This window comes from Bos mutus, chromosome 11 (genome assembly GCF_027580195.1).
Source record: "Bos mutus isolate GX-2022 chromosome 11, NWIPB_WYAK_1.1, whole genome shotgun sequence".
NCBI classification, from domain to species: Eukaryota; Metazoa; Chordata; class Mammalia; order Artiodactyla; family Bovidae; genus Bos; species Bos mutus.
The window spans coordinates 76,667,627-76,695,263 of NC_091627.1; the positions used below are offsets into that span (position 1 = coordinate 76,667,627).

General features: G+C 44.0%; 1 pseudogene; it reads left to right on the forward strand.

Annotated features, from left to right (window-relative positions):
• LOC102270589 (archaemetzincin-2-like) lies at positions 1–27,637 on the forward strand (annotated as a pseudogene).

The following is a 27,637-nucleotide window of genomic DNA, read 5'->3' on the forward strand; positions in this document are numbered from 1 at the left end:
ATGTTCAAGGTCAGGAGGGGTGGCGGTGAGGAGATACCCCTCATCCAATGTAAGGAGAGGCAGCTGCGCTTTGCTGGAGCAGCCATGAAGAGATACCCCATGTCCAAGGTAAGAGAAACCCAAGTAAGATGGTAGGTGTTGCGAGAGGCATCAGAAGGCAGACACACTGAAACCACAATCACAAAACTAGCTAATTTGATCACACTAGGACCACAGCCTTGTCTAACTCAATAAAACTAAGTCATGCCCTGCGGGGCCACCCAAGACGGGTGGGTCACGATGGAGAGGTCTGACAGAATGTGGTCCACTGGAGAAAAGAATGGCAAACCACTTCAGTATTCTTGCCTTGAGAGCCCCATGAACAGTATGAAAAGGCAAAATGATAGGATACTGAAAGAGGAACTCCCCAGGTCGGTAGGTGCCCAATATGCTACTGGAGGAGATCAGTGGAGAAATAACTCCAGAAAGAATGAAGGGATGGAGCCAAAGCAAAAACACCACCCAGCTGTGGATGTGACTAGTGACAGAAGCAAAGTCCTATGCTGTAAAGAGCAATACTGCATAAGAACCTGGAATGTTAGGTCCATGAATCAAGGCAAATTGAAAGTAGTCAAACAGGAGAAGACAAGAGTGAATGTGGACATTCTAGGAATCAGTGAACTCAAATGGACTGGAATGGGTAAATTTAACTCAGATGACCATTGTATCTACTACTGCGGGCAGGAATCCCTTAGAAGAAATGGAGTAGCCATCATGGTCAACAAAAAAGTCCAAAATGCAGTACTTGGATGCAATCTCAAAAACAACAGAATGATCTCTGTTTGTTTCCAAGGCAAATCATTCAATATCACAGTAATCCAAGTCTATGTCCCAACCAGTAATGCTGAAGAAGCTGAAGTTGAACGGTTCTATGAAGACCTACAAGACCTTTTAGATCTAACACCCAAAAAAGATGTCCTTTTCATTATAGGGGACTGGAATGCAAAAGTAGGAAGTCAAGAAACACCTGGGGTAACAGGCAAATTTGGCCTTGGAATACGGAATGAAGCAGGGCAAAGGCTAATAGAGTTTTGCCAAGAGAATGCACTGGTCATAGCAAACACCCTCTTCCAATAACACAAGAGAAGACTCTACACATGGACATCACCAGATGGTCAACACTGAAATCAGATTGATTATATTCTTTGCAGCCAAAGATGGAGAAGCGCTATACAGTCAGCAAAAACAAGACCAGGAGCTGACTGTAACTCAGATCATGAACTCCTTATTCCAAATTCAGCCTTAAATTGAAGACAGTAGGGAAAACCACTAGACCATTCAGGTATGACCTAAATCAAATCCCTTATGATTATACGGTGGAAGTGAGAAATAGATTTAAGGGACTAGATCTGATAGAGTGCCTGATAAACCTATGGACTGAGGTTTGTGACACTGTACAGGAGACAGGGATCAAGACCATCCCCATGGAAAAGAAATGCAAAAAAGCAAAATGGCTGTCTGGGGAGGCCTTACAAATAGCTGTGAAAAGAAGAGAAGCAAAAAGCAAAGGAGAAAAGGGAAGATATAAGCATCTGAATGCAGAGTTCCAAAGAATAGCAAGGAGGGATAAGAAAGCCTTCCTCAGAGATCAATGCAAAGAAATAGAGGAAAACAATAGAATGGGAAAGACTAGAGATCTCTTCAAGAAAATTAGAGATACCAAGGGAACATTTCATGTAAAGATAGGCACAATAAAGGACAGAAATGGTATGGACCTAACAGAAGCAAAAGATATTAAGAAGAGGTGGCAAGAATACACAGAAGAACTGTACAAAAAATATCTTCACGACCAAGATAATCACAATGGTGTGATCACTCACCTAGAGCCAGACATCCTGGAATGTGAAGTCAAGTGGGCCTTAGGAAGCATCACTACGAACAAAGCTAGTGGAGGTGATGGAATTCCAGTTGAGCTATTTCAAATCCTGAAAGATGATGCTGTGAAAGTGCTGCACTCAATATGCCAGCAAATCTGGAAAACTCAGCAGTGGCCACAGGACTGGAAAAGGTCAGTTTTCATTCCAATTCCAAAGAAAGGCAATGTCAAAGAATGCTCAAACTACTGCACAATTGAACTCATCTCACACGCTAGTAAAGTAATGCCCAAAATTCTCCAAGCCAGGCTTCAGCAATATGTGAACCGTGAACTTCCTGATGTTCAAGCTGGTTTTAGAAAAGGCAGAGGAACCAGAAATCAAATTGCCAACATCTGCTGGATCATGGAAAAAGCAAGAGAGTTCCAAGAAAACATCTATTTCTGCTTTATTGACTATGCCAAAGCCTTTGACTGTGTGGATCACAATAAACTGTGGAAAATTCTGAAAGAGATGGGAAAACCAAACCACCTGACCTGCCTCTTGAGAAACCTATATGCAGGTCAGGAAGCAACAGTTAGAACTGGACATGGAACAACACACTGGTTCCAAATAGGAAAAGGAGTACGTCAAGGCTGTATATTGTCACCCTGCTTATTTAACTTTATGTAGAGTACATCATGAGAAACGCTGGGCTGGAAGAAGCACAAGCTGGAATCAAGATTGCTGGGAGAAATATCAATAACCTCAGATATGCAGATGACACCACCCTTATGGCAGAAAGTGAAGAGGAACTCAAAAGCCTTTTGATGAAAGTAAAGAGGAGGGTGAAAAAGTTGGCTTAAAGCTCAACATTCAGAAAACTAAGATCATGGCATCTGGTCCCATCACTTTATGGCAAATAGATGGGGAAACAGTGGAAACAGTGTCAGACTTTATTTTTGGGGGCTCCAAAATCACTGCAGATGGTGACTACAGCCATGAAATTAAAAGACACTTACTCCTTGGAAGGAAAGTTATGACCAACCTAGATAGCATATTGAAAAGCAGAAATATTACTTTGCCAACAAAGGTCCGTCTAGTCAAGGCTATGGTTTTTCCTGTGGTCATGTATGGATGTGAGAGTTGGACTGTGAAGAAAGCTGAGTGCCAAAGAATTGATGCTTTTGAACTGTGGTGTTGGAGAAGACTCTTGAGACTCCCTTGGACTGCAAGGAGATCCAAGTCCATCCTAAAGGAGGTTAGTCCTGGGTGTTCATTGGAAGGACTGATGCTGAAGCTGAAGCTCCAGTACTTTGGCCACCTCATGCGAAGAGTTGACTCATTGGAAAAGACTCTGATGCTGGGAGGGATTTGGGGCAGGAGGAAAAGGGGATGACAGAGGATGAGATGGCTGGATGGCATCACCGACTCGATGGACATGAGTTTGAGTGAACTCCGAGAGTTGGTGATGGACATGGAGGCCTGGCATGCTGCAATTCATGGGGTTGCAAAGAGTCGGACATGACTGAGCGACTGAACTGAACTGAAAAGGACTATGGACTAATCCATGCTTTATTTCCATTGCACAGATGAGAGTAGTTAAAATCCTGAAGACAGTTAAGCATCTGACTATCAGCAGAATCTGTAGTAGACAGGCTAGTGTCTTAACAATTCTGTTCAGTAAATGTCTTCTGTGTAGAAGAGATTTCTGGAAGATGGGGATGGTTGGGAAATATGCAAGTTTAAAAGGAGTATTTGGCAGCTTGTGTATTGAGAAAGTTAATGCTGGGCTCATTGGGATTGGAAGCAGACAAAGGAAAGCAGAGGGAGAAACAGAGAGAGAGAGAGAGACAGAGACAGGGAGCGTGACTGAGCCTGCCCCAGTGCCTGGAGTTGTGCTCCCTGCTGCAGAGCACCAGGCCCACTGCCGGTAATCCTGATAGGGTTGAGGACAACCTACTTGAAAAGATGGCACTTTAGCATATTAAATTGAAGGAATCTGAGAAACAGCAATTGTGGGAAGGATTCTTTGACCTTCCCCTGATGTATGCATGCTCAATTGTGTCTAACTCTTTGCGGCTCCACGGATTGTAGCCTGCCAGGCTCCTCTGTCCGTGGAATTTTCCAGGCAAGAATCCTGGAGTGGATTGCCATTCCCTACTCAGGGGATTTTCCTGACCCAGGGACTGAACCCATGTCGCTTGCATCTCCTGCATTGGCAGGCGGATTCTTTACCAGTAGTGTTACCTGCGAACCTTTTGTCCCTGAAGCAGGTCACAAAACCTCACGTGAAGAGGTGCGCTCCATATACTGGGAGGAAAGGAGCAACCTTATCGCCAAGATGGGGGTGGGGGTGGGGAATGACTGAGAGGAATCTGAACACTTTGTAAGTTCCCTCCAGCTATTAGCTCATATTCTATCACAGATTCCCACCACCTCCCACGCCTCATGAAACTTAGCATCAAGGTGCTTTGGTTTGACTGCTTCTTTGGATCATTCATTCCCTTATGAGGACTTCAGGGCCCCTGTATCAAGTAAAATTTACATTAAATAAATGTGTATATCTTTCTCGTGCTTTCTGTCTCTTATTACAGAGCTCCAGAAGAGAACCTAGAAAGGCAGAAGGTAAAAGGCATTTTTCCTCCCCTATGGTCCCAACACAGTAACTTGGATTCTTGAAGGTTCTTCTTGTGTCTTTAACTGCAGAACCCCCTGAAAGGGGTCTCATGCTCCCAATGGGGTCTTTCAGGGCCTTAGGCAGTCAGCTGAGACAGTAGCCAGGGCTAGGAGTCAGCGAGTGGAGAGCAAAAGTAGGGGATGCAGCTGCTGAGAAGGCGCCAGAGGGGAGCAGGCAGTGGCAGGATGCCATGGGTGGCGGGGAGGGGCACCTCTGCAGAGAGACAATCCAGTGAAATAATAGCAAATGAGTTTTTCTAACTGCTCGTTCTCTGATTCAGTTGTGATATATTGCCTGGATGTACTTGAATCACCTTCAGGGGCTTGTAAGCCACCCCCAAAGAGATTAAAGTGATTTCCCCAGAGAATCCCATGACTTAATGACAGCTCAATAAGGAATGAAAGAGAAAACACTGCCATGTTGGGAAAAATAATTATTTCCTCCTGCTTGTAGGCAGATACAGGGCACTGTAGAGGCAGAGCAGCTAGGAATACAGTCTGCAGGAGAATGGAAAATTACCCTGGACTTCAAGGCTGGGGCTTCTTCCTCATCCACTGAGTTCTTGAGAACATAAGAGAAGGACTCGTTCCAATCAGGGAAGGAGTCCAGGCTGTACACTGTTGCCCGCTTATCTAACTGATATACAGCACAGCATGCCAGGCCTCCCTGTCATCACCAACTCCCAGAGTCCACCCAAACCCACGTCCATCGACTCGGTGATGCCATCCAGCCATCTCATCCTCTGTCATCCCCTTCTCCTCCTGCCCCCAATCCCTCCCAGCATCAGCGTCTTTTCCAATGAGTCAACTCTTCACATGAGGTGGCCAAAGTACTGGAGTTTCAGCTTTAGCATCATTCCTTCCAAAGAAATCCCAGGGCTGATCTCCTTCAGAATGGACTGGTTGGATCTCCTTGCAGTCCAAGGGACTCTCAAGAGTCTTCTCCAACACCACAGTTCAAAAGCATCAATTCTTTGGCACTCAGCTTCCTTTATAGTCCAACTCTCACATCCATACATGACTACTGGAAAAACCATAGCTTTGACTAGACAGACCTTTGTTGGCAAAGTAGTGTCTCTGCTTTTTAATATGCTGTCTAGGACAGAGGATGAGATGGCTGAATGGCATCACTGACTCGATGGATGTAAGTCTGGGTGAACTCCGGGAGTTAGTGATGGACAGGGGGGCCTTGCATGCTGCAATTCATGGGGTCGCAAAGAGTCAGACACGACTGAGTGACTGAACTGAACTGAACTAACTAGGTTGATCATAACTTTTGTTCCAAGGAGCAAGTGTCTCTTAATTTCATGGCTGCAGTCACCATCTGCAGAGATTTTGGAGTCCCCCAAATTAGTCTGTCACCATTTTCATTGTTTCCCCATCTATTTGCTATGAAGTGATGGGCCCAGATGCCATGATCTTAGTTTTCTGAATGTTGAGTTTTAAGCCAGCTTTTTCACTCTCCTCTTTCACTTTCATCAAAAGGCTCTTTAGTTCTTCTTAGCTTTCTGTCATAAGGGTGATGTCATCTGCATATCTGAGGTTATTGATATTTCTCCTGGCAATCTAGAAATGCTGATCCGGATGAAGCACAAGCTGGAATCAAGACTGCCGAAAGCTAAGAAGAACTAAAGAGCTTCTTGATGAAAGTGAAAGAAGAGAATGAAAAAGTTGATTTAAAGCTCAATATTCAAAAAACTGAGATCATGGCATCCAGTTCCATCACTTCATGGCAAATAGATGGGGAAACAGTGGAAACAGTGACAGACTTTGTTTTTGGGAACTCCAAAATCACTGCAAAAGGTGACTGCAGCCATGAAATTAAAGACACTTACTCCTTGGAAGAAAAGTTATGACCAACCTAGACAGCATATTAAAATGCAGAGACATTACTTTGCCAACAAAGGTCCATCTAGGCAATGCTACAGTTTTTCCAGTAGTCATGTATGGATGTGAGAGTTGGACTATAAAGAAAGCTGAGCACCAAAGAATTGCTGCTTTTGAACTGTGGTGTTGGAGAAGACTCTTGAGAGTCCCTTGGACTGCAAGGAGATCAAACCAGTTCATCCTAAAGAAATAAGTCCTGAATATTCATTGGAAGGACTGATGCTGAAGCTGAAACTCCAATACTATGGCCACCTGATGCAAAGAACTGACTCACTAGAAAAGACCCTGATGCTGGGAATGATTGAAGGTAGGAGGAGAAGGGGACAACAGAGGATGAGATTGTTGGATGGCATCACCTACTCAATGGACATGAGTTTGAATAAACTCCGGGAGTTGGTGATGGAGAGGGAAGCCTGGTGCACTGCAGTCCATGGAGTCGCAAAGAGTCAGACACAACTGAGTGACTGAACTGAACTGAAGAGAAGGAGGAGGGGGCAGCACCCCCTGCAGTGAGGTCCTCACTTGCTCCAGTTTCCGACTTGAGATGAAATGCCAACTTCCCTTCTGCTTAAATTTTTGTTGTTGTTCAGTAGCTAAGTCGTGTCTCACTCCTTGGGCCCCATGGACTGCAGCATGTCAGACTTCCTGTCCTTCACTATCTCCCAGAGTTTGCTCAAACTAATGTACATTGAGTCGGTGATGCCATGTAACCATCTTTCTCTGTAGCCCCCTTTTCCTCCTGCCCTCAATCTTTTCCAAAAGGGCCCTAAAATCTTTCTTGAACAACCCTGGGAAGAGAAGACTGAAATGAAATACATCCTCTGGACCACGCGTTCTCTTTTCTCACATTTAAAACTTTAGTCTGGATTTCAAACTTAACTGCGATGGACTGAATAGTCTCACATTAATACTCAGATGCATTTTTAACACGCTGCTGCTGCTGCTGCTGCTAAGTCACTTCAGTAGTGTCCAACTCTGTGCGACCCCATGGACTGCAGCCCACCAGGCTTCTCCGTCCATGGGATTCTCCAGGCAAGAACACTGGAGTGGGTTGCCATTTCCTTCTCCATTGCACGAGAGCGAAAAGTGAAAGTGAAGTCGCTCAGTTGTGTCTGACTCCTAGCTACCGCCTTCCAAAAAGAGTGAGCAGTATGTTTCCTGTTTCATAAAGGAAATGAAATGAGTTAAATGAGAAATTCTTCCCCTATGGAAATAAAATGCTACTTGCTCATGGCAAAGATCATTTTTATGTTTTCTGAATAGCGGGGGATGCTCACCGACACTAAACCCACAGACGTCTCGACAGCTTTATTTGTTCTATTTTGGGCTCCATTATTGAAGCAATCTCTGTTGGCAGACATTGTTCTACCAATAATTTTTTGAGCAGTTAAAATTTTCTTCTCTTTAATGCAATACAACTGAGCACATCCCTCTCAGGATAGTCAGGAGTGGGGTGGAGGTGGATGCACCAGAGGCGGGTATCACATTTCTAATTGGATTTTGTGCTGATCCGAAATGTGTAACAGATATACAAATGATTCTTCACTCACATTTTAAGCATAGTAGGTTGGTTTCTACAAGGCTTTGGGATCTGAACGACACAGAAAACTTCTCAACAGCCCTACTATCCTTCCTTAATTCCACTGAGAACCTCTTCTTTGATTTAAGGACCTATTAAGTACTGGGGCTCATGGCAGATGATTTTTTGTTTTGTTTTGTTTTGGCCGCACCATGCAGCATGTGGGATCTTGAGTTCCCTGACCAGGGACTGATCCCACTCCCCTTGCAGTGGAAACCCGGAATCTTAACCACTGGACTACCAGGGAAGCCCCTCGGCAGGTGATTCTGAGGAGTATTCAAAGAAGCAGGATGTTGTTCTGAACTGAACAGTATCAGAAAGTGGAGGTAATTCTATCACCAGGAATCTTAATATTTCTTATCTAGAAGACATGGGAATGAAACGAGGCGAAAGTTATAACTGTGTTGTTTTTTTTTTTAAGTAGCCATCACTCATAGTAGACAAATAGGAGAGATGTTTGGTCGTTTTTGTGGTTTGGACAATGTTCTGTTTGGCCTATGTTCAGGCATGATGATGAGGGAGTAGTCCATGATGTTGTCAGGGAAGGAAAGGTTTCCCCCTTCTCCCCATCTTGAGTTCTTGTGACTGGATAAATAATAAAACTGACGCAAGGCAGATTAACAGGAGAAAAAGAGACACATTCATGGACTGGAAGTTTCATAGAAATGGGACCTAAGAAGTGATCAAAGCAGGCAATTTTATACTTTTTAGACAAAATAGTGAGGAATTGACAGGACAAAGAAAGTTGGGTTTTGGATGCTTAATTAGTGAAAAATCTAAGCAGAGTTTGGACTGGGGGTAGTGAGTTAAAGAAGCAGTAAGTTTTATTTAGGTAACGCTTTTCATCTTAAAATCTCTATCTCTGGTGATAAGTGTGTCCTTCCACCTGCAGACGTCAGGAGGGTACCTGTCACAGGAGAGGTTTATTTCCTGCTTTCAGAGAGATAGAGAGGAGGGTCAGAGTGTCCCTCTTGCATTGGCTTTTTTTGGCTCAGCAGTAAAGAATCTGCCTGCAATGCAGGAGACCCGGGTTCTATCCCTGGGTTGGGAAGATCCCCTGCAGAAGGGAATGGCTATCCACTCCAGTATTCTGGCCTGGAGAATCCCATGGACAGAAGAGCCTTGGTACAGTCCATGGGGTCTCAAAGTGTTGGACACAACAGAATGACTAATACTTTCACTTTTTTCTTTAGGTAACATAATCAGTATGCCATTGAGGCACATGTTGGGGTGGCCTTCTCTGGGCCCCAACATTGTCATCCTCTGGCTTGGCTCTAATAGTGGTCTTGTTGAAGGTTGATGCTCAGTGGGGGCAGCCCAGCTCCGGGTGTCCCACCAACTTCTGGCTCCCATGAGCTGCTTTTCTCTTGCTCACTGTTTTTGCCATGAGTAATGGAACATTGCTAGTGTTCAGGTCCATGTCTCAGTTTAGACACCAAAGGGATGGGCCCTGAAATAGGTAAGTGCTGACAGAGGAGGAAGCCCATGCACTTAATCCACAGGAAGGTCTGAGAGAACTAGGGCAGGATGGAAATAGCCTGTGTGCCTCAAAAGGCCCAAGTCATGACATCCTGAAACCATGCAGGACCCTGTGGGGCTCCTGGACACAAAAGCCTTCGTGTGTCCCTGCTTTCTCATTTGTAGGAAATAGTTTTCTTTCAGCCTCCATGATCTTCCCTGAGTTCCAAAGGGCAGGTTCACACAGTTGCTAATGGGGAAGGGAGGGGATGCAGAGACAATGGAGGAGCAGCCTAGAAACAATAGTACAGCCTTAGGGCAGGGTCCTGGCTCTCCCCTCAAAGGACATACAAGGCAGGGTCTTCCCTGGTAGTCCAGTGGCCAAGACTCCACACTCCCAGTGCCAGGGGCCCAGGTTCAGCCAGGAGCCAGGGTTCAATCCCCAACTTGCATGTTGCAACGAAAAGATCCGCATGCCCCAACTAAGACCTGGTGCAGCCAAATATATACTAATAAAACTTACCCCCCCCCCACAAAGGATATACACAATATTTTTGAGCTGCCTTGCACATACTGATGGAGAAGGAAATGGCAACCCACTCCAGTATTCTTGCCTGGAGAATCCCAGGGACAGAGGAGCCCGGTGGGCTGCCATCTTAGGGGATGCACAGAGTCGGACACAACTGAAGCGACTTAGCAGCAGCAGCAGCTGCAGCAGATACTGAGCACACCACCAGGTGGAAGAAGTTAACAAGGATGTAGACCCCAGACCAGTCAGAACCAGTTAGAAGCTCGATGGTGCTGACACTCAGTTACCTCACCACCAACCCATCAGAAGAATGTCCATGAACTGATCATGCCCTCCTCTTTGAACCATTACCAGAAAACTCCTCACTAGCCCCTTCATGTCAGGACACACACCTTTGAGGGCATTAACCTGCTGTGGCCCCCTTTGTCTGGCAAAACAGTAAAGTTATTCTTCTATGAAAGTGAAAGTGTTAGTCACTCAGTCGTGTCCGACTCTTTGGGACCCCATGGACTGTAGCCCACCAGGATCCACTGTCCATGGAATTCTCCAGGCAAGAATATTGGAGTGGGTAGCCATTCCCTTCTCCAGGGCATCTTCCCGACCCAGGGATCGAACTCAGTTCGCCTGCATTGCAAGCAGATTCTTTACTGTCTGAGCCACTAGGGAAGCCTACTTCACCCAAAACTCTGTCTCTGAGATTCAATTTGGTACCAGTGTTCAGGGGCTGAATTTCAGCTACAATCCTAATGTAACCATTGATGTACATGATTATGGCTTTGAATTATCAAGGAAATATTAAATGATACTCAGTGACTTCCTTTAAAGAAGGCAGCAAAAAAGCAATCCATTTTCAAACTATGACTGTGAAAATTATTAAACTATGTAGAAAAAAGTACTCAGCATCAGAGTAGACACAGCCCCCTTTCCACTGGGAAAGGTAAGAACACCTCTGAGATCACTGATAAATCAGAGACCCTGAGACTTCACTCTCCCACAACTCCTGACCCTGTGGGGGAAGTAGATTCCCCTGTTGAGGAGAATCTGCTGGATCCAGACAGATCAAATCCTTGCCCCTGGCATATGCCACGCTGATGGAGGAAGAATGGACCCAGTCAGAGGACAGGCTCAGCCCTTGCTTGCCGGCAGGTGTACGGCAATCACTGTACTTGGCCTTCAGTCTCGGGACACAGGAGGCAACCCTCAGCCTGGCCTTTCACTACCAAGCCAAATCGTACTGCTCACAGAACAGATTTTCCATAAATGTCAAAATGAGAAGAAACAGATAAGGTGAAACAGCAAATATCTGTATATTGAACTTCCAGGAGGGCCATGGCAATGTCATAAGCTGACTATTAAGTGACTTAAAAGCCTGAGAAATGTCCTTGAGAGAAAAATCAGTAGTTCAGCAGTTGTGGAATGTTAGTGGGAGTGCAGAGAGAAGGGGAAAGACTGAGATCAGTAAAGATAATACATTTCCTTCTCCAATGAATGAAAGTGAAAAGTGAAAGTGAAGTTGCTCAGTCATGTCTGACTCTTAGTGACCCCATGGACCACAGCCTACCAGGCTCCTCCATCCATGGGATTTTCCAGGCAAGAGTAATGGAGTGGGGTGCCATTGCCTGCTCCAAATACAAATAATAGCCAACACTTATCAGGGGTTTACTGTGTGCCAGGTACTGTTCTGCTTTCCACGTGTTATTGCCATCCTACAAAAATCCCATAAAACAGGTGCGACCATTTCCTTCATTTTACAGGAGAGGAAATGGAGTACTGAGGTGTCAAGTATCTTTCCCAAGTTGTGGGATGAACTGGAGCTAGGATTTGAGTCCGCGCAGTCCAGTCTCAGAGTCTTGTACTAGTCACCATTCTGTCCTGGAACCACCTCATAGTAAATCACCAACAGAGGTGTGGATCCTGACCAGGCAGCCCCTGCCCCCAGTGGATTCCCCAGAGAAATGCGGAGTCTGCAAGTTGATTCTAAAATTTATATAAACAGGCAAAAGAACTAGAATAACCAAAACAATTTTAAAGAAGAGAAGAACACTGTTGGAAAACTCACACTACCTGATTTCCGTATTTACCATAAGCTACAGAGGTCAAGACAGCATGGTGAGGGGAGGAAGGTGAATCAGCGGAAAAGAACAGAGTCCAGAAACAGATCCACGTATATTTGGTCGGTCAATCTGTGGCAAAGATAAAGAGAGAATTCAATGGAGAAAGGCTTTTCAAGAAATGATGTTAGCATAATTAAATATCCATATGCAAAAAAAAGAACTTCAATCCATACTTCACACCTTAAAAAAAATGAACTCTAAAAGGACTTAGGCATAAATGTAAAACTTAAAATTGCAAAACTTTTAGGAGAAAGCATTATGGCTTCGGGTTAGGCTGAGATTTCTTAGATATGACACTAAAAGCATAACCTATAAAATAAAAAATAATGAGTTTCTTCAAATTTAAAAATTCCTCTATTCAAAAGACACATTAAAAAGTGAAAAGACAAGCCACAGACTGGGAGAGAATATTTACAAAATGTATGTCTGATAAAGGCTTTGAATCCAGAATATATAAAGAACTCATAAAACTCAATAAAAAATAGTCAACTAAACGGGTAAAACATTTGAACAGACACTTCCCCCAAGATGATATATAGATCGCAAAAAAAAAGCACATAGAAAAATATTCAAATGAATTAGTCATTAGGGAAATGCAAACTTAAACCACAGTGAGATCCACTACACATGTGTTAGAATGGTTAAAATAAAAAACCCAGCAAACTCAAGTTCTGGTGAGAATGCGAAGCAACTGCAGTGCTCATACACTGCTAGCAGGAATGCAAAAAATACAGTCTGTCTGAAAACAGTTTGGCGGTTTTGTACAAAGTTAAACACTTACCATTCAACCAGAAAGCCCACTTGTGGGTATTTACTCAAGACAATTGAAAATCTGTTTATAGCAGCTTTATTCATAATTTCCCCAAACTGGAAACAACCCAAAAGGCCCTCAAGTAGAGAATAGATAAATAAAATACGGCGCATTCATACAACAAAATTTAACAATAAAAAAGAATGAACTATTGGTGTGCAGAACAGCATGTATGAATATCAATTGCTTTACGTTAAGTGGAAGAAGCCAGACTCAAGACTACATACTATATGTTTTCATTTGTATGACATGTGGGAAAAGGCAAAAAGCTACAGTAATCAGTAGAGCCAAGAACTGGGGAGGGGACCAGATAACATGCTCTGAGCCTCTGGATCCCATCATGCATAGAGCAAGAACTGCCCCTAAACCTCCCAGTTACTGAACCATCCAGTCCCCTTTCCTCTTGATTGGTTTCTCTCTACTTGAGGGTCTTCACTGACACACAGCTAAATCCTGTCCTGTGGTCACGCACTGCTGAGTGTTCTGTTAGTATGAGTTCAGCCAACAGTAATGGACACCTGCTTCATGCTGGGTACTGGGGACGCTGGGCCTGTAAAGACACGGTTTTTACCCTAGAGGAACTCACAATTTCCCAGAGGAGACAGATATGTCAGCAAATGGTAAGTGGTCAGATAAACATTAGCTAATGTGAGGTGCTATTAAGAACCCAGAAACCCAGCACTCACCCTAGCCTAGGGCTTCAAATAAGGCTTCTTGGAAGTGACTCCTGAGCTGAGTCTTGAAGAATCACTCAGTGGAAAGAGGGGAGGGTGAGTATTCGGACAGAGACATGAGTAAAAATCTGGCAGGGTGAAGTACCATGATGTGTGCAGAGAAACACAAAACCTTTTTCTAGAAGAGTTCAGTAAAACTTTCTGTGTTGATGGAAATGTTTTATCTCTATGTTGTCCATTATGTAGCCTTTAGCAATTAAGCGCTTGAAATGTGGATAGTGCAACTAAGAGGCTAAATTTTTAATTTGATTTCATCTTAATCAAAATTTAATAGAGCTGCAGGCAACCACTGACTACCATCTTGGACAGCTCGGCAGCTCTGGTGAAGTGCAGGGCAGAAGTGGTAGGGACAGAGCAGGCTGGGAGAGCTCAGGGAAGAGCCACAGATGCCATTTGAAGGGTGCTGGACTTTAACTTATAGGTGATGGGAAGTTTTTGGAGGGTTGCACACCGAAAAGTGACCAGGTCATCTCTTTGGACCAGGGGCTGGGATGGAGCAGAGGAAGGCTGGAGTCAGAAGGGCACTGCTGGAGCTCAAGGGAGGAGTCATGAGGGTCCAAGACACGACAAATACAGAAGGGCTGGTGGGGAGGGAGCTGATTCCTGAGGCTTGAAGAGTAGAGATCAGCAGGACCAAGTGGTCTCTGGTTTTGGAGTGTGAAGTTGTGTCTCTTTCTTGGAAAGGTTTACAGGAAAGATGGATTCCTGGGTGGTGGGGCTCAGACTGGGTGCTGCACCCAGGCAGAGGGACTGGAGGTTGGGAGAGGATCCGGCAGCAGCTGCTGGAATCCAAGGCCCCACTTCCTTGCGAGGCCAGCTCTGTCAAGGTCAAAGGTGCAGGGGGAAGGAATATCTTGCTTGGCTGTTGTTTCTTATTAAATTGAAGGATCAGAGCAGCCTTGGAAACTACTGAATCAGATTGTAAATATTGACACCAACTTCCACAGCACCAATTACAGGAGTGGGAAGGCTCCCAAAAAGATAGGCAATTTAGAGAAAACACAGGAATTATTTAGTAAAGTCAAAGTATCATTGAGAGTCAGAGACTCCCCCGTCACTGGGCCTCCCCTGGGTCTAGTCGGTGGGGAACAGGATTCCCTTAGCTTTAAGACAGGGTTATGGCTGGAATACCCAGGTGGGAATGGGGGTCCTCAAGTTTAGGCCTTTTTCACTATATAGTAATAACTGAGCGACTGAGCACACACGCAACACAATACAGAGATTATCCTCTATCTGAGATGGGCGGCCCAGGTTCCCTCTATTTCTGGTTTCTTACAAGTCACTCACTTACTCATCACATATTTATTGAATAGCTGCTATGCGTCAAACCCTCTGACAGAAGCTGGGACAACTGAGACAAAAGCCACAGACCTTGCCTTGAAGGAACTCTGTGGGAAGATTGCAATACAGTGGGTAATATTCACCGAGACACACTATGTATCAGGCACTCTGCTGGGTACATTGTACATGGGCTTAATTTTTCTAAAACCCTACAAGGCAAGAACTATCATAATCCTCAATTTATGAATGAGGAAACAGAAGCACAGAGATCTGAAGTAACTTACCCAGGTATCTAGGACCCACTCACTGAAAACATTTAACCTAATCCTGGAATAGGCAAACTTCACATACATACATCTATATGTATATATATTTTTACTGAAGCATAATTGACTTACAAATTTAGTTTCAGGTACATGACATAGTGATTTGATATCTTGATACATTACAAAATGATCACCACTGGAATAAGGTAACTTCTGTTGAGAGACTGAACACGCAAATGGAAAATAGACAGATCCTCTATAAAAATAGGACCCTTTCCCATAATCTACAGCACTCTGTCCAGGAAACCAATCCATCCTCTACAGTACCCAGCTCAGGAAGCCAGCTTGTTATCTATAAGTCAGACTTGCAGGATGTCAGACCACCATCTGTCAGAGCCACCAGCTCAGGAAGCCAAAAAATAACCCTGGTAAGAGCTGGTCTCAAGTAGCTAGGATTTGATTAATAACTGACAATGCCCCTAGTTTTTGTCCCTGCTTCCAACCTGGGACCAACCAGAGGAAGCCAGTATGGGCCGCTAACCAGTCACACAGGTCGCCCGGCGTCTGGCCTCTCATCTTCAGCTTCCCCAGGCCGGCAGCCTCCAGTTGGGGCACATTTGAAGCCTGCACTTTTCTAAAGCTTTCCCACTCCTCTGCCTGCCTTAGTGTCTCTGCCAACCGCAAGTAATAGTGGCTAATTTCTGTTTATCACCACACTATAAAGGGCCAGATAGAAAATATTTTTTGGCTCTGTGGGCCATTCAGTCTCTTACCAACTACTCGGTCCTGCTGTTAAAGCATGAATCAACCATGGATATTATGAATGGGCACGGCTGTGTTCTGCTAACACCTTATCCATAAGGGCAACTTGTGAGCAGGACTCCAGTTGTGCCAGGGGGCTGATTCCAGAGGCTTTGAGAGGCTAGATCAGCAGGATCAAGGGGTCTCTTGGTTTGGAGGGTGGAATTGCATCTTTTTCTTGGAAAGGTTTACAGGAAAGATGGATTCTTGGGTGGTAGGGCTTGGACAGGGTGCTTCTCCCAGGACTTAATTTGCTAAACCTGGTTTTAAGCTAAGCTGCTCCTTTAGTAAGAGTGTCACCACAAACTCCAAACTTCCAGAAAAAGTACTGACGCTTAACTTTTGTAGAGGAGGGTTTCCTTTCTAAGGCACTTTCCCATCTAAAGTACGTTCCAAGACCTGATTTTCGATGTGTGTGTATGGGACAGGGGGGTCTTCCCACACCTACAAGCAATTCTTGGGGCACCGGCTGTGTGTCCTACAATTCAACTCAATCCTGATATTATCTACCTGGAGATGGCATCAGATCCCATAGGCTGAGGCTCAGTGCCGCAAGACTGCTCCCTCGACTCTTCACCCCCAGCCCCCAGATTACCACCTGTGCTTCTGCCTGATGGGCTATAGGCTGGAGGGCCCAATGACCCCTCCTTGGACTTCAATGTCAGTCACTAGCTCAGGTTGTTACCTGTACTTCTGACTGGCTTATAAATCAGAGGTTCCCATGACCCTCTCCTTGATTTTCATTAATTTGCTAACTCAGACTTACAGAACTCAGAGAAACGTTTTACCTCCTAGATTACTGGTATATAATGAAAGACTATAGCTCAGGAACAGACAGATGGAAGATGTACAGGGCAAGACACAGGGAGAAGTTGCAGAGCCTCCGTGCCCTCTTTCCCCAAATCTCCACCTGCTCACCAGCCTGGAAGTCCTCCAAATCCCATACAGTTGGGATTTTTATGGAGGTTTCATCACATCAGAATGATCCATCAATAACTCCATTTTCAGTCTTTTTCCCTTTTCAAGAGGAAGCGGGGGCAGGGCTGAAAATTCCAAGTTTCTGATTATGGTTTGGTCCTTCCAGCCAGGAGACAAGTAGGAGTCCACCCAGAGTCTCCTCTTTAGAATACAATTCACTGCTATCCTCCAGGAAATTACAAGGGTTTCAGGAGCTCTGTGTCAAGAACCAGGAACAGAGACCAACAGATATTTTCTATTATCTCACACCATCTGGTAGTTAATTTGGTCCTGCCAGATGACAAGCTCTTTGAAGTAAAAAACTATGTTTTATTCATTTTTCCGTTCTCCCTACAGGGATTACCTGGTGCCAGGCAGGGCACACAGTAGATTCTCAGTAAATGTTTGTTAGAGTAAGTTGAACTGAATTAAATAATCACAACGATTTGGTAACACCAAGAGCTTAGAGGTTGTTATTCCCATTGCACAGAAGACAAAGCACAGGCTTAGAGAATCGAGTGACTGTGTTCATCTAGAGGTTTTTGCAGAGCAAGAATCTGGACCCTGGTTTTGAGCCCTGCTGCCTTTTGGGCAGACAGACTCCTCCCTTGCTGGGCTCATTCAAGAGCCCATGGAGAAAAAAAAAAAAAAAAGAGCCCATGGAGGCAAGCTGCTGTTGATTTTCCTTTGTCTATTTGAACTCTGTGATTTTGTAATCGTCTAAGCACTGAACAAACCTTCCCCTTCTCCCTCCCGCTGCACTGACGTGAAACCTTAGGGGAATGAGTTGTTCTGTAAAAGTCAACATCTCAAAGTGATGGGGTTTATGCCTTTAACCCTCAGACAGTTTTAAAAGGTTTACATAGAAATCTCCCTGACACGCTCTGCTCTCTTTTCTCCATCAGAAAGCCCCGAAGAGAATTTAGCTCTTTGTGTTAAAACATGGGCCATGATTACAGATAGCAGTGGCTGGGCTGTGGGCTAATTCCAGATGCCCTCATGACATCAGGACATGCAAAGTGGCAAATAACCTGCACTTCTTTGAGTTTATTATTGTTTGTTTGTTTGAAATAGATGTTTCTGTCTTCCCTGCAACAGTTAGGTTGTCATCTATCACTTAGTGAAATTGAAGGAAGGTTTCTGCGTGAAATAACATTCCTCTCTTCTTATAATTTGCTGTCCCTTTTTTCCAATGGGTCTGTTAACCAAGCTCAGGTAAAACTCAGCAAAGTAAGGACTTCCTTGGTGGTCCAGTGCCTAGGACTCCGTGCTCTCAATGCAGGGAGCCTGGGTCCGATTGCTGGTCAGGGAGCTAGATCCCTTATGTCACAACTAAGAGTTCACATGCTGCAACTAAGAGATCCTGCAGTGAGGACCAAAGATCCTGTGTGAAACAGCCAAGATCTGGTGCAGCCAAGTAAATAAAAATAAGTATTAAAAAAAAACAACTCAGCAAGGAGAGAAAACTTTTCCTCTACTAGTTTAGGTCCAGTGATCAGGGGCTAACTGATGATAGACAGATCACTGGAGGAAAAATGCACAAATTTGATTCATATGCATGTGGGAGCATTCAGATGAAATGGCTCACTGAACATCTAGAAATAGGAGTTTCCATACCAGCCTAACAGGGGAAAGGGAAGGGGTGAAAGGGCTTGTATGGGAAGGACAAATGAGCCTTTTTTAGGGAAGACAAAGTGACTTTCAGGGAAACAAATGGAAGGTATGAACGTTTAGTGATAATGTTAGTTTATATAATTTCTCATCCAGTGATTGGTTTTCTCTAGGGAGCGAAGATTCCTGGAAGAAGGGATTTACGGTACCTTCGCTTTCAAAGGTTTTACCTTGTAGTCAGATAAGGGAAGCTCCAAAAGGCTTCTCTCTATACCTGCTGTGTCTCAAATGTCTTCAGTTTATTTTTTTTATTAGTTATTTAGACCCAGCTGTGCTGGGTCTTCATTGCTGTGTGCAGACATTCTCTAGTGGAGGCTAGTCTTCACTGTGGTGCATGGGCTTCTCACTGCAGGGCCTCTCTTGTTGCCGAGCACAGACTCCAGGTGCAGGGGCTTCAGTAGTTTCGGCATGTGGGCTTAGTTGCTCTGAGGCAAGTGGAATCTTCCCGAGCCAGGGATCGAACCCGTGTCCCCTGCATTGGCTCATCCACTGCACCACCAGGGAAACCCCTAAAATGTCTTCAGTTTAAAATAACCCTCAGAAAAAAAAATAATAATAATAACCCTCAGGATTTCCCTGGTGGTTCAGGGGCTAAGACTTCGAGCTCCCAATGCAGGGGACCCGGTTCGATTCCCTGATCAGGGAACTAGATCCCACATGCCGTAACTAAAACCTGACACAGCCTGATTAATTAATAAAGAAATAATACTCATACCAACTCCAGGGACCTGAAAGATGCTCACAAAGGGAAGTGGGCTCTGAGTTAGGATCAAACAAATGCATGAGCTTTAGTGACATGTATGATGACACTTCAGAGTCAGTTTAAAACATGTTTTGCTTCTTAGCTGAGCTCTGGGCAAGTGAGGTCGCCAGGAAGCTGAGTAAAGGAGAGGTGTCTGGACAGAGATAAGTGGTGGATCCCAATTCCAGACAGCGAGAGCGGCCCTCTGAGATGCAGCTGTTTGGAGCTGGATAGGTGCTTGAAATGTCCAGTGACAACTGAGCGACCCTGGGGGTAAAGTCCTGAAGGTGCTTCTTAGGGCTTCATTCTTAGGTTGAGGTTTCCCTCTGTCCTCCAGACACTAACAAGTAATTCATTTATACTCTCTCTCACTGCTGCCCCCACTCCCCCGCCTCTCTTTCCATTTCTCAAACTCTCTTACCCTCTCAAAATTCTAAAGGTAAACTAACACAAAATTATAAAGGTACAAAGGGTGTGGAGTACAGAATCAGTCCTTCTCCTGTCCCTAAGCTGCAGAACTGCCCCAGGGGTGACTAGTGTCCAGTTTCTAGGTGTCCATGTGCTTTTGTTTTTACACAAATAATAAAACAAAATACTGTTCGGTATCTTATTTTCATTTTCACTTTAAACACCTTGAAACCAGTTCATATTGATACGGAAAGAACTTTCTTTTTCTTGTAATGGATACAATGGTATTTCATTGCATGGAAGTACTATTGTTCATTTAACGAGCCTCCTGGTGTGTTATTCCTCTTATGATTGTAAATGGCATTAAAACAAATAGCCTGCGCATGTCCAGGTGCAGCAGTAAGAATAAATTCTTAGATGTGAAATTGCTGGCTAAAGGGTGTGAAAATGTTAAGATTAGGTAGCTGTGTTCTCGGTTTAAAAGGGCAGTGTGAGGTGGACCTCCCTGGTGGTCAGGTAGCTAAGACTCTGCTCTCCCAATGCAGGGGTCCAAAGTTTGACCCCTGGTCAGGGAACTAGATCCCACATGCTGCAACTGAAGATCCCACAGGCTGCAACTATCGCCCGATGCAGACAAATAAATACATAAGTAAATAAAACACTTTTTTTTTTTTTTTTAAATTGCAGTGTGAAGTATGCTGCTGAGGTGGGCACACAGAGCTCTGTATGAATACAGCCTCAGGAGAATGTATCTATTAGGTGGAGAAAATCTGCACAAACCTTTCACTTCATGCCAATTTGCATTACTATACAATAGGCTTTCAATAAATGTGAGGAATTCACTGAAAAAAAGAGCACCAAAGAAATCCTAGGTCTTGTGTCTGTAGGAGAAAGAGGTGTAGGTGTGCCTAGTCACTCAGTTATGTCCGACTCTGTGCGACCCTATAGACTATAGCCTGCCAGGCTCCACTGTCCATGAGATTTTCCAGGCAAAAATATTGCCATTTCCTCCTTCAGGAGATCTTCCTGACCCAGGGATTGAACCCGTGTCTCCTGCACTGCCGGCAGATTCTTTACCACCGGGCCGCTGGAGAAGCCCAGGAGAGAGAGGAATAGACCAGACCACAAATCATCAATTCCAGACCCAGCGGGATCGAGACCTGCTGCTTCTAGCGCTCTTACCTGTTCCGCCTGTCCCACAAGCCTTCCACTTCCTCCCTCTGCTCCCCTCCTGGCTTCACTTCCTTTCCCTCCCAGCCTAACTCCTGTTTATCGGTAGTTGTCAGTGCCTCCAACTCTTATTATTTTTCCCATCCATGACACATGTTTTTAAACACCCCACAATTTGTACCCACTCCCTGCCTCTCCACTAGTTCAACAAGCAATGCTGGAGAAATTTGTCGGGAGCTGCGCTAGGCGTTACTGACAAAATGGAGGCACAGCCCCAGACCCCTCTCCTCATTCCGCAGGCACAGTCCCAGGATAAAGGAGTTAGGCCTTGTAATTTTGACTTGTCTTTTCCTCTCCTTGGCTGAGTTGACTGAAAAGGAATATTAAGGTGCTTATTGTTCTTGAGAGGAGCGTGAGAAGGCACAAAGCCTTCTGCAGCTGTGCTCAGAAAATAATTCATAAAGTTAATCATTGACATTTGTTTAAGGACTTTTACAAAAGAGTGTTCCAGGATGAGCACATAGGCTGTAGCTTGAGGCCATGGGAGGGATTGCTATCTGAAGCCTATTTGTGAGGAGAATGTTTATGGCAAAGGAGTTTACTGAATTTAGGGCTTAGAAATAATTAAAACAGTTAGAAGTTAAAGATTTAAGGAATGTTGTAAAGTTAGCATATTTTACTATAGCTTATAGAAGTTAGGTGGAGAAGGCAATGGCACCCCACTCCAGTACTCTTGCCTGGAAAATTCCATGGACGGAGGAGCCTGGTAGGCTGCAGTCCTTGGGGTTGCTAAGAGTCAGACACGACTGAGCGAGTTCACTTTCACTTTTCACTTTCATGTATTGGAGAAGGAAATGGCAACCCACTCCAGTGTTCTTGCCTGGAGAATCCCAGGGACAGGGGAGCCTGGTGGGCTGCTGTCTGTGGGGTCGCACAGAGTCGGACACGACTAAAGTGACTTAGCAGCAGCATAGAAGTTAGGAATTTTTAGAGACACTATAGCTAGAAGCCCTTTTAAGAGATAGTGAGCTCAGGATGTTAGGGGCAAACAGGATTTAGGAAGATAAGTAGTAAACTGAGGAATGTAGCATGAGTTACAATGTAATCACAAGTTAACTATAGGACACATTAGAGGAGGTAGATAATAGATGATAAGGCTGATTCTGAGAGAATCACTGAAGCAGGAACTCTGTTTGAAGAGCAACAGTGATTTATGGAGATAATAAATCTGGGAGAGGGGGAACTGAAAATGTCAAACCTCTGGCCTAATGTTTTTGTAAAAGTATTAAAGAGAATCTTAAACTTGAAATAAACAGGCAGTCCATAGAAAACTGAGAGGCTGCCTCATCGCCGACACCATTCATCTCTCCAGGTTGAATCCCTGGCTTCTGGAGCTGGACTCCGGCAGAAATTCTATCCTTGGGGCAATCAGAGATTCAAGTCTATCAGGCTCAGCTGGGACCACGGCATGGTCTGACAGCCCTCTGCCTGTTTCTCAGCAGCTCTTCCTTCCACTGTCCTCCTTTTCTTGTCTCAGTGTCTACCACGCTGACCACAGCCAAAGTGAAAGTGAAAGTGAAACGCTCAGTTGTGTCTGACTCTTTGCGACCCATGGACTGTAGCCCACAAAGCTCCTCCATCCATGGGATTCTCCAGGCAAAAATACTGGAGTGGGTTGCCATTTCCTTCTCCTTGACCACAGCCAACCAGGCTCTAAGTGTCCTTCCTTTCTCATCTTCTTAAATACCTTGTTTGTTATTCCTTGTCTTGTATATCTTCGACTACTTCCTCTTTGTTCCTCTCTTTCTATAAAACTTATTTTATGTTCATTCTTTCTTCACAGTTCACAAACCAGGCATCTAGTACATGCTCAATAAATCCCTTTATAAAACCAAATTTATTCAAGTATAATTTACAAATAAAATGGACATTTTAAGTATATAGCTCATTGAGGGAATCTCCCTGGTTGGTTCAGTGGCTAAGACTCCCAGTGCAGGGGGCCTGGGTTTGACCCTTGGCCAGGGAACTAGATCCCACATGTTGCAACTAAAGTTTCTGTATGCCACAACTAAAGATCTTGCATGCCACAAGGAAGATCAAAGAGTCCACGTGCTGCAACTAAGATCTGGTGCAGCCAAATAAATACATGTAAAAGATAAGATATACGGTTCTTGAGTTTTGTCAAATGCATAATCCCATGCCATCACCCCCTTAATCAAGGTATAGACATTTCCCATCAACCTAGAAAGTTATTCCCTGCCCCTTTGTGATCAACCTGTGACCCCCTCTTCTAGGTAATCACCCATTTGATTCCAATCATCTGGCTTAGTTTTGCTTCTTCTGGAATTTCATAGAAATGGAATCATGATATCTGTACTCTTTTGTCTCTTCTTTTACTTAGCATAATGTTTCTAGACTTATCCATGTTGTTCCTTGAATTAACATTTTGTTCCTTTTTAATGTTGAGTAGTATTCCGTTTTATGGATATACTACAATCTTTTAAATCTATTTACTTGTTGGACGCTAACTGGTTGTTTCCAGATTTTGGCTAGTGGGAACAAGGTAGCCATGAACAATTGGACACAGGTCTGGATAAAAAGTTTCATTTATCTTGGGTAAATCTCTAGGAGTAGAAATATTAGATCATAGAGTAGGTATATGTTCAACTTTAAAAGAAACCTCCAAACTGTTTACCAAAGTGGTTTTATCATTTTACATTCCCATGAACAGTTATGAGAATTCTAATTGCTTTATGTCTTTGCTAACAATTACTGTCAGTCTTTTAAGTTTTAATCATTCTAGCGACTATGAAACGGTATATGTCATTTGGTTTCAATTTGCATTTCTTTAATGACTAATGATGCAATTTACCTTTTCATATGCTTATTGGCCATTTGTATATCTTTCTTGGTGAAGTGTCTGTTCAAGTCTTTTCACTATTATTTTTATGGTGCTTTTTAATTGGTGTATGAATTTAATTGTGTTTGAAATTGATGTGTGAATTTTTATATAATATATATACAAACTCTTTGCAGAATATGAGTTACAAATATAGACTGGGATCTAGACATATCCTAGCCCATGACTTGCCTGTTCATTTTCTTAAGTGTCTTTTGATGAACAGAAGTTTTACATTTTGATTTCTCAGTCTTTATGGTTACTGCTTTCTGAGTCCAGTCTAAGAAATATTTGCTTAGCTCAAGATCATGAAGATTTTCTTCAATGCTTTCTTCTAGAAGCTTTGTCTCTTAACCTTTTCTGTTTAGGATCATAAACAATCTCATATATTTACCCAGTTTTTTCAGTACAGTTTGTTGAAAAAGTTTCCTTTCCCTATTGAATTTCTCTGGATCCTTCGTCAAAAAACTAATTAGCTACTCTCCATCTTGATGTCTAATTCTACTTGGTTCGTTTTTATAGTTTCCATTTCTCTGCTAAGATTATCCATTTGTTAATTTATTGTGTCTGTCTCTTCCATTCCATCCTTGAATATATTCATAATGGCTGTTTTAAAGTTCTTGACTGTTGCGCTAGTTATCAATTTATTGCCTCTCAGAGCTAAATCAACCTTTCATGATCTGCTCTCGATAATGGATCAGACCCTTTAATCCCTATTGTTGCAATTACAATGTTAATTTTTGCCAGTAGAGGAAGCTGGGGGTACTTTGCAGGAGAAAGTTCTATCCTGGTTCCAGCGCTCCTGTTCTTGTTCATTTGCTCTTGTTGTATGTCTTAACCACTGGACTGCAAAGGAAGTCCCTAAAGAGCTGCATTTTAGTTTGGGTTTTATTTCCAGCACCTGGCCCTGTCCTTGGCATCTGTAAAAGTAGTGAACTGGATTTCATTCCATAGGGTGACTCCTAGGAGGACCAGGCCAAAGACCCTTCCCCAAGGGGGTCACCAGCAAAGAAGGCTCTCCCTGACCTTTAATCTTTGCCTCTTCCTGGTGTAACTGGCAGGTTAACCTCTCCAGAGGCAGCCAAGACCTCCCTCTTATCTCCTGCATCCTCCAAGTCAGCATGGATATGAGGTCTCCCAGGGGCCACAGCTGCGATGTATGGCCCTCAGTTGGCTCTTCCCCAAGTCTCTCCCATAAGGAGCCTCCCTAGGAATTATGCACAGTCCTCTCAGGCATCGTATCCTCTCAGCATCATGTCCTGCTCCCGCCAGCATCACTTCCCAGGAGGAGAAGGCAGTTCATTTTCTCCCTGAATTCCAGTCCCTGGCACAGATAAACCCCTGGGAAGCATTTACTGAAACTTTCCAGGCTTTTCTCAGCATGAACACTTTACACTTCTGCAGTAAACTAGACTGCTAGAGTAAGGCAAAGGAGTTGTCAGTGCCACGCTGCTGCATGCTGCCAAGGAGTTCAGGGTGGGAGGTGGTGGGAGAGGATGGGGTTTCTCATCTCTTCCAACCCAAGCAGAAATTAGGTCTCTCACCTGAGCATGCCACCGTTCCCCCCCAGGCCAGCAGTATTCCTGCTCACTGGTCTACCTTCGGGTGCCCTAAAAGATCATCCTGGATTTCTGCTTTGTCATTTTAGTTCATGTCTCTGCTTCTGTCCCAGTCATTCACTATGAGGACCCCACCTCTGAGACCACCCCCCTGCCATGTCCAACCCCCACAATTTACAAAAGGGGAAATAGGACCAAGGAGAAAAGGATCACAGCTCAAGGTCACAGCCTGCAGGTCTGGTGGGAACACACTTAGGAATCCTGACTCATAACAGGGGGCTTTGTCCCATCCACTGATCTCAGCCAGAAAGAAATGGTCTTGCCACTGCTGAGGGCTTATGCCGAGGGCCCTTCCCTGGGTCCTGGATGATGTGACTGGCTAACACATAAACCTTCCTGTACTCCAGGTTTCATTTGAAGTGGTGTGCATACATTCATTTTAAAAAATTAACTCAGCACTGGGACTTCCTTGGTGGTCCAGTGGCTAAGGCTCTGCATTCCCAATGCAGGGAGCCTGGGTTAAATCTCTGGTTGGGGGGACTAGACCCCACATGCCACAACTAAAGATTTTTTTCATGCCACAATGAAGATGGAAGATCCTGTGTGCCACAAGACCCACAGCAGCCAAATAAGTAATAAAAATAAAATGAACATCAAAAAAAAAAAAATTTGAAAAACAAAAAAAAATTTGAAAGCACCCTATGAAATATATTTTCTATTTTATAGATGAAGAAACTGAGGACCAGAGAGGTTAAGTAATCTGTCCAAGGTCACACAGTGACAGAGATGAGATTCAAAGCCAGGCAATGTGGCTCCAAAAGCCATGTTTTTAACTTCTGGATCATCCTTTCCTCTCAGAATAATAAACTATTGTTGGGTGAAGACAGCCCAGACAGTATTTTCTTAGGCCCAGACATGCCTGTCCTAGAACGGTGAAAACGTCAATGGGAATCTTCCTCCCCAAAGAGGCACGCAGGACAGCACTCTGAACAGACACTAAGAACAGCTCTCAACTCAAAGCGCCCAGTGCTTGTGTCACAGTATGAGACGTAACGGCTTTTGATGGAAGACTTCCAGGCAGACAATGGTCTTTTTGGATCCATTACTTTGCATTTGCATCAGATTGGGTCACCTCCCATCTCGGGGCTCCCCAAGACTTTGAACACTTTTTCAGTAACCCTTACAGAAAGACATCTTCTTCTGAGAAATGCAGCATGGTTACACAGTGCAATGGATCTCTTGGGAAACACCAGAGTTATCAGTGAAAAATATATTAAATGACTCAAGGGCTACTTTGAAGCATTTTGCTATGGCTAGATAGTAAAACTCCTAGAACTAGTTCTTATCTCTGTAACAGAGTGTTCCTTTAGTGCAATGAGAACACATAAAGCCCACAATTCATGCAGGACACATCCTGAAGTTCTTAAAAGAGAAGGAACCTGAAGATGCCTTCTGTGTTGTGACAGTAACAATGGTCGATCTTTATCCAAGAGGATCTTAGCATTTTGTCTTTGGACAGGCCTCTTTGACAGCTGGTATGGGCAAGCTTTGCCAGGTATGACAGTGATTTTATATCTCTGTGAAGGCAAAGTGAAGAAGCTCCAGAAAATACTTTCCAAGGGGCTTTTTGGTTTTTGATAACTATTACCCTCCTGGATGATGTTTTCCTGCTACAATCCTGTAAGACTTTAACCCATGAGATTGGACACATATTTAGACTTCAACCTGCCTAATGCAAGGCTCCAGCCACTTGGAAGAAGCTGACCAGAGACCCCTCCACCTTTGCCCTGTTTATGCAAGCTGCAGAGTGCTGCTCTTCAATATTACAGAAAGATACACAGTGGACTGATGATGAATCCACCAACATACCTGGAATTACCCTGAAATACAGTCATGAGGATAATGTGAATTCGCTGGGAATTCCCTGACTGTTCAGTGCTTAGGACTCTGTGCTTTCACTGCTGAGGGCCCAAGTTCAATCGCTGGTCAAGGAACTAAGATCCTGCAAGTGGCACAGTGTGGGGAAAAAAAAAGAAGGTGAATTTGCCAAAACCAGCGGAAATGTTTAAAGAATGGAAAGAGTATTCTTGTGATAACCTATAGTTGAAAAGAATCTGAAATACATACATATACATACATATAGCTGGATACTTTGCTGTAACTAACACAACATTGTAAATCAACTATACTTGAGTATTAAAAAAAAAAAAAGGAATGGAAACAGTGAATAATAAAATGCCTTGCTATTCTCCAAAAATAG